The sequence below is a fragment of the Acinonyx jubatus genome, chromosome A2 (genome assembly GCF_027475565.1).
Source record: "Acinonyx jubatus isolate Ajub_Pintada_27869175 chromosome A2, VMU_Ajub_asm_v1.0, whole genome shotgun sequence".
NCBI lineage: Eukaryota > Metazoa > Chordata > Mammalia > Carnivora > Felidae > Acinonyx > Acinonyx jubatus.
Genome location: NC_069383.1, coordinates 38,190,618 through 38,197,331, shown reverse-complemented (window position 1 = coordinate 38,197,331; position 6,714 = coordinate 38,190,618). Strand labels below are relative to the sequence as shown.

Below are 6,714 nucleotides of genomic sequence, written 5' to 3'. Positions count from 1 at the left end.
ACATAGTTTAGTATAAATTCATTGATTAATTAATAAGCCCCTGTTAATTTCATAATACCATAATAAGGCTATGTTTCTGCCTCCATACCATTCCCACACACGAGGCAATTGTCTTAACTATTATTCGACTCATGAATTTTCGGTGAGAACCAGGAACCAAAGCGAAGGATACCTTCCCCCCACCTTCCTCATGATGGTGTTGTATACTTATGTGTGTGTGCGTGCGTGCGTGGGGGTGTGTGTGTGTGTGTATGTGTGCGTGTGATGGATGATTCAAAAACCTATGGCCTCTGATATGCTTTGCTAGAAAATGAATCCCACTCTTAAGAATTTCTAATCTATGAGAAAAAAACCTGAGAGAGGGGCACATTGAATTGGGAGTGCGTGAGGAAAGAAGGAAAGGGTTTAAAGATGGATGGAATGTTGCTAAGAGACAGGACAGCAACACAAGGTGACTCCATGGACACTGGAACCTGGGACGGGAGGCAGTTAGAAAGGGGGGTGCATGCAGGAGAGGTTCCCCAAGCAAACTTAGCCCACTTCCCACATCCAACCAGAGCCAGTGAGAGCCTCTCTCAGGATTCTCAGCCTGAGGAAAGCAGTTCTGTGTACTTAGATGGAAGAGAAAGCTGTATCGGACCAGTGGCTCAAAAAATAGTTTTAAGAACCCGAGTCTTAGCCATTTTCTCATTACTGTGTTCTTCCAATGCCATTTAAAAAAAAAATTCAACCTCCTGTCTAAAAACTTTTCCAATTTACTCTTTTGAGAAAACTTTATATCCTGTGGATCTCTGATACTGTCCTCAGATGCGCTTCTCAGAAAATCTGTCCTGGTTTGCGAGGACTTTGGAACAACGAGAAACAATGAGCTACCTGGAGAAAAATACCCACAGGCTCAGGTAGGTGTAAGGACAAAAGCTTGACTTCAGTTTGGAGCACTGTGGTGGACTTGTTGAGAGTATTTATGGTGCATTTAAAATCTGCAATATTTTACCAGCACACCTACCAGCTTTTTGCTCAGATGCCAAAGAAGAAAGGGAAAGAACAGACGAGGCACGATAAACACAATGGCGTGTGGTCCTGCTGCGTTTGTCTGAGGCCGCTCAACACCGAAAGTCAGTTCATCTCCTCCCAGGAAGGAGTGTTTGTAAATTGTATCAAAATGATTCTGGACTCTCAGGCAGGCTGATTGGCCTGGACTCCTGGAAGCAGTTAGAGAAGCACTCATTTGTAATGTCATGTTGGTTTCTTATTATTTAATATGTCAGCCAAGGGAGAAAATGCCCAGATATTTGTGCTCACAGCAGTGCATGATCTCTTCTTGTGTGAAGGATTGTAAGAGGGAGATGATTACCTTGAAGTGCTTGATTAGAAGAAAGAGTGCATATTTGTTATCTGTGGCTCATAACTATGTTTTTGGTTAACTTTCTGCTGATGTTTTTAAGCATTCTACTCCACATTATTCCAGCTGTGTAGCTTCAGATTTTAATGGAAGCAGCACAGTTCAAAACACATTTGAAATGTATTAGTGATTAGAGAGCAACTTTAAATTCTGTTTACCTATGCATTTTGGAAATGTCTGAAAAAAATATCATTTATTCTCTGCAATATTGTTTCACACTCTGTCAAGAATGTGCAAAAGGAAAGAGTATAGTATAGTTTCTTTCCATTTGTTTCTAAATGATCAAATAATGACCATTTATTTTTTGTTGTTTAATATATATGTATACTAAGATAAAAAATGTCAACACTTTTAGGTCTACCTACCATTTTTCACATTTCCGTAAACGTCATATTTGGTTAACAATAAGGTATAAATCTCACTTGAGACTAGAACAAATTTCCATTATTCAAGTTCTTTAGTTTGCTGCTATCCTCGTTTTAGTGATTGGCAGGTTACTAAATTTTGAAGAATGTTTGAGAATTTAAGGCACCTATAGATGAGAGGCAATTCAATGTCTCCTCTGTAGTATTATATTAACTCTTTCAGACTAAGAGAATCCTATTTTCTAGATTATTTTTTCTAATAGACTTCCCAGCACCCCAGGACCAAGGTTAGTGACATTTCAGGGAGTGAATGGAATCCATGAAGAGCATTGTTAAAAGTCTAAAAATCAATCAAGAAATCACTTATGAGGTGTCAGGTTCACAAGACATTTGAGTTCAGCCCAAGTTTGCTGGTAAGAAGCCAATAGATAGCTCTCTTTTGAAAAAGGTATGATTTTTTTCCAGGACAATTTAATAGAGTGTATGAAATTACCTTATTAAGAAAAGTAGAACTTCTCACCTAAAGTTCCTTTGGGTAACATTTTAAAAGTGAAAGAATGCTTTGTATCAGGTAGTCTTAGTAAAAAGAGTATATAAATATCATATCCCAAAGTTTTAACATTATTGGGATAGGGGTGAAGGGTAAGCCCAGGATGTGCAGATAGTGGCCATTTACACTAATCAGGCTGGGCTTGGTGAATTAGCTGAAGAATTGTTTTATATATGTTTTGAGGCCAGAAATTAAAAGAGGAGAACACCTGGAAATATAGTGGGCCCGCCCAGGCACTTCGTTCAATACACAGACTAATTAGAGTGGTGAAATGTAGCTAACCTCTTCAATTCATGTACTCTTTGAAAATCATTAAGGACCTTCACCCACCCCCCATGAAAACAGTTTGTCATCTGGGGAAGCTTTCTCTTCCCTTAGTAAGAATCTCTTAAATGAAGAACATAAAGGTTTTTTCTTTGAGTCCTTTCCAGAGAAGAGGACTTTAGTGGGTTTTATTTTCTATCATCTACGTTTTTAAAAAATGGAGTTTTCGTTTGTCTTTAAATATAAAATTATAACATTAAATATAAAACTTTTTTTTCAAAATCCCACCACCACATAAAACAAAAGACAACCATTTCTCTACCAACTGATTTACAGCCTGAAATTTCCACATTAGTTTAATCTTTGGATTTAGGCAGCATGGGGATCCTGTTAATGTAATTCTGTCTACGGGTACTTTCCTAGATACACTTTAACAGATTGGTTCAAATCCTTAGTAGGGTTAACTTTTTTTTTAATGTTTATTTTTGAGAGAGAGAGAGAGTCAGAGGGTGGGTGGGGGAGGGGCAGAGAGAGAGGAAGACCCAGAATCCGAAGCAGGCTCCAGGCTCTGATCTGTCAGCACATAGCCAGATGCGGGCTCAAACTCCCCAATCATGAGATCATGACCTGAGCCGAAGTCGGACGCTTAACCAACTAAGCCACCCAGGCACCCTTAAATCCTTAGTAGAGTTAACTTTTGATGAGGAAGCCAAGATATGTCCCTGGTAGGACTGATTGTTGAGGGCAGCTTCAGATAAAACTACCATTGAATGGGATACCACGCAATCATGGAAAGACCCCTGAAAAGTGGAGCCCCCTGACAAAGCAGTGGCTGTGCCTCTTTTTCCTTTACAGCAATAACATTTGTGCAGTGCTTGAAGGATTAAACCAGTTATATGTGGCAGACTTCTGTGCTTGTCCCTGGGGCTTCAAAAGATGTCATAGAGATGGAGTAAGTGGAGCTAGTTGATCGAGATTAACAACAAGCTACAAATCTACTGGTTCTTTTTTTGTGCTGTTGACTGTGTTTCACTGTCAGTTTTCTGATGGATATGTAGCATGAGAGGCTGACTTCGATGTTTGCAAAGATATTTGCTATCTTTCTTTTGACCATAGGACTTATAAACATCCTCTAGGCCAGTACAGGGGAAAAATTTTTTTCCTACACCTTTCTAGATTCTTTTGGCTGCTCTATTAATTAAATGGACATAAGATAGATTAGCAGAAGAAAAACAAATTTAATTACATATGTTCAGGAGCCCAATAAAAATTATGAGACCCAAGGGTAAGTCAAGCAGTTGAGGCTTCTATGGCATCCTGAGCTAAGGAACAGGTTAGCAACCTAGGGCTCCAAAGGGAAGGAAGGCGATTCGCAAGATGATAAAAAGAGCAGATATTTGATAATTAGATGTTTGTCATGGCATGCAGAGACAATTGAACACTGAGAGGAATCTGAACACACCTGTAGTGCCACGGTCCTCTCCCACCTCACCACCTCCAGCTCATACTCGTTATAGTATCGTTGGTCATAGCTCTTTTCCTAGACCAGGTTCTCCACCTAAATTCTTTTATCAGTTAAGGAGGGTATAAAAAACTCTTCCCGAGTCTTTTGGGCCTTGATTGTCTTCAGCTCAAAATAATCCATATGCCCAAGTGGCACATTTTGGAGAGCCTCATTCTGAACATCTTCACCAAAGAAAAGGCAAATATAGCATGAATAAAAACGTATAGAATTAACTGCAGGCCTCCCCATATTTTTGTGGATCTTATCTTATAATGATATACATTTTGCAAAGCTGGAAGAAAACCACACTCTGGTAAATCATATAATATTCTGCCACAGACTTTTTCTTCAACTTTTTGTTTTTTAAGCTATATATTTCCACACGAGATAAATCTTAACTTTGAAACATCATGAAAATTCATACATGTAAAGGAAAAATAAAACCTTATAATAAAATAATAGCATCAAATAGTTAAATATGATTTTATATATAACTGCTGCACCAAATTAAAAAGTGCCTAATTTCAGTGAAGAATAGGAAAGAACGAACACTAAACATTTTTTAAAGGTTTTCGAAGAACAATTTTTCTCTGTGTACAATTTCTTATCTCAGTTTATTTAAATACTTGGTTTCCTTTCAGGAATCTTTAAACTAAAAGTAGTAATGGCCAACAACAACAGCAAAAACACCAAACTAAACCAAGTAACAGATAGCTTCCACTCCCCCAGTAGCATTTGCTCTACACAAAGCACTGTGCTAAGTGGTCTACATGGGTTATCTAATTTTATCCTCACAAGAGCTTACTGTCATTATTATTACTGGTGAAAGTGTCCTAAACATATAGAGGTATAAATTTGAAGTATCAACGAGTTCCTCTGAAGTATTTCTCAAAGCATATTGTTCAGACCACCTGTGCCAGAGTCACCTGAGATCCTTATTAAATTCACCTTCTTAGGCCCTTAATACATAGAAATTCTAATACAGAGGTTTGAGAGAGGAATCTGGAATTTGCTTTTTAAAAAGCACTTTAGGGGTGCCTGAGTGGCTCAGTCGGTTGAGCGTCTGACTTTGGCTCAGGTCATGATCTCGCGGTTTGTGAGTTCGAGCCCCACATCGGGCTCTGGGCTGACAGCTCGGAGCCTGGAGCCTGCTTCGGATTCTGTGTCTCCCTCTCTCTCTGCCCCCTTCCCACTCTCTCTCTCTCTCTCTCTCAAAAATAAATAAACATTAAAAAAAGATTTAAAAAATAAATAAATAAAAAGCACTTTAAGTAATTCTGGTGTGCAATAAAGTTTGAGAAGCACTTGTGAATATTCATTCTTAATATAAATTATATATATACTTTTAATACAAGAAAGTATAAGAAAGTAAAAATGTCCCATAATTCTACTCTTTTCATAAACATAAAAATGTGTGTTAAAGAACTCAGGTAAAACAGAAAGTTAGAGGTAAAGCCTCCCTTGCCATCACCTCATCAACACACGCACACACACACACACACACACACACACACAAACACACTCCCTTTTTCCTAAATAACCACTGTAAGTTTCTTGTTATCCCCCAGAAAAATGTTAGCATGTATATGCATATACTTTGTATGATGTATAGAAAGTGAATCACATACTATGTTTACTGTTCTTCATCTTTTTAACTTAATATAACCCGATATCTCTATAGAGCATATAGAACTCTACCTCATTCTTTGAAACTGCTGCAGAGTATTGCATTAAATATATACACTAAAGTTTAACTCATTTTTCTCTATCCCTTTGTTTATTATTACAAACAATATTGTCATGACTGTTACATATATACATTTGACTGTGCTGTCTCTGTAAATCTGGTATAAAATTACCCAGGTAGAGACTTCTATGTTTTCTAGAAGCTTGAGACCCTCTTTTAAACTTAAATCTGCTAAAATAGAAGGAAAGATTTTTAGCAAGTGTGGTTCATATTAAAGCAGGTAGTTAGTGTTTTATATGAGGTAAACTAAGCTGTAGAAACAAAACTCAGTCATTTATTAACTTAATAAGACCACAAGTGCAAAAGGAAAAAGTACCATCAATGGGAAGATGGCAAAATGGAAGGAAATAGAGCAAACTTAGTGAAACTGTTAAGAAGAGCAGGATTAGAAAAGACCCAGAAAGTAAGATCTAACTGGGGAGTAGGGTTACTCGAATAAAGATTATTCAGATAGCACTGATTACTTCAAACATACAAAATAAGATATTCCAGTGAAAGTAAAATGTATGCATTTATTCATTTATTCATTTGTTCCATAAACATTTATTGTTAGGCACTGTGCTAAGTCTGAGGCTATAGTGCAAAGATACTGCTGCTGTTAATGAGCTTACTGTCTATGGATGTACAGATGCAAAGAGGTCTATTACCTTCAATCAACAAAGACGAAAAAAACACAATGTTCCTTAGGAAGTCGGGGATGTTTTTAGAGAAGAGTTTTCCAGGTGGCATCCAAAAGAGAGGAAGTAACATGTGCAAAGTCCTTGAGGGCTGTAAGCTCAAGGTGGGCTGGAAATGAAAATGTAGTTTATGTTGCTGGAATGGAAAATGTAAGGTGAGAACTGTAGCAGTGAGAGGAAATGAGACTCGATAGGAGGGGATGCT

The 6,714-nt window shown here is 37.7% G+C and overlaps 1 long non-coding RNA gene across 1 annotated transcript; it reads left to right on the top strand.

Annotated features, from left to right (window-relative positions):
- The first annotated feature begins 242 nt into the window (after positions 1-242).
- LOC113604230 (uncharacterized) lies at positions 243-1,301 on the top strand. The gene is made up of 2 exons (XR_003426112.2): positions 243-899; positions 998-1,301. It is a non-coding gene; the product is annotated as an uncharacterized LOC113604230 (long non-coding RNA).
- Positions 1,302-6,714: the final 5,413 nt, after the last annotated feature.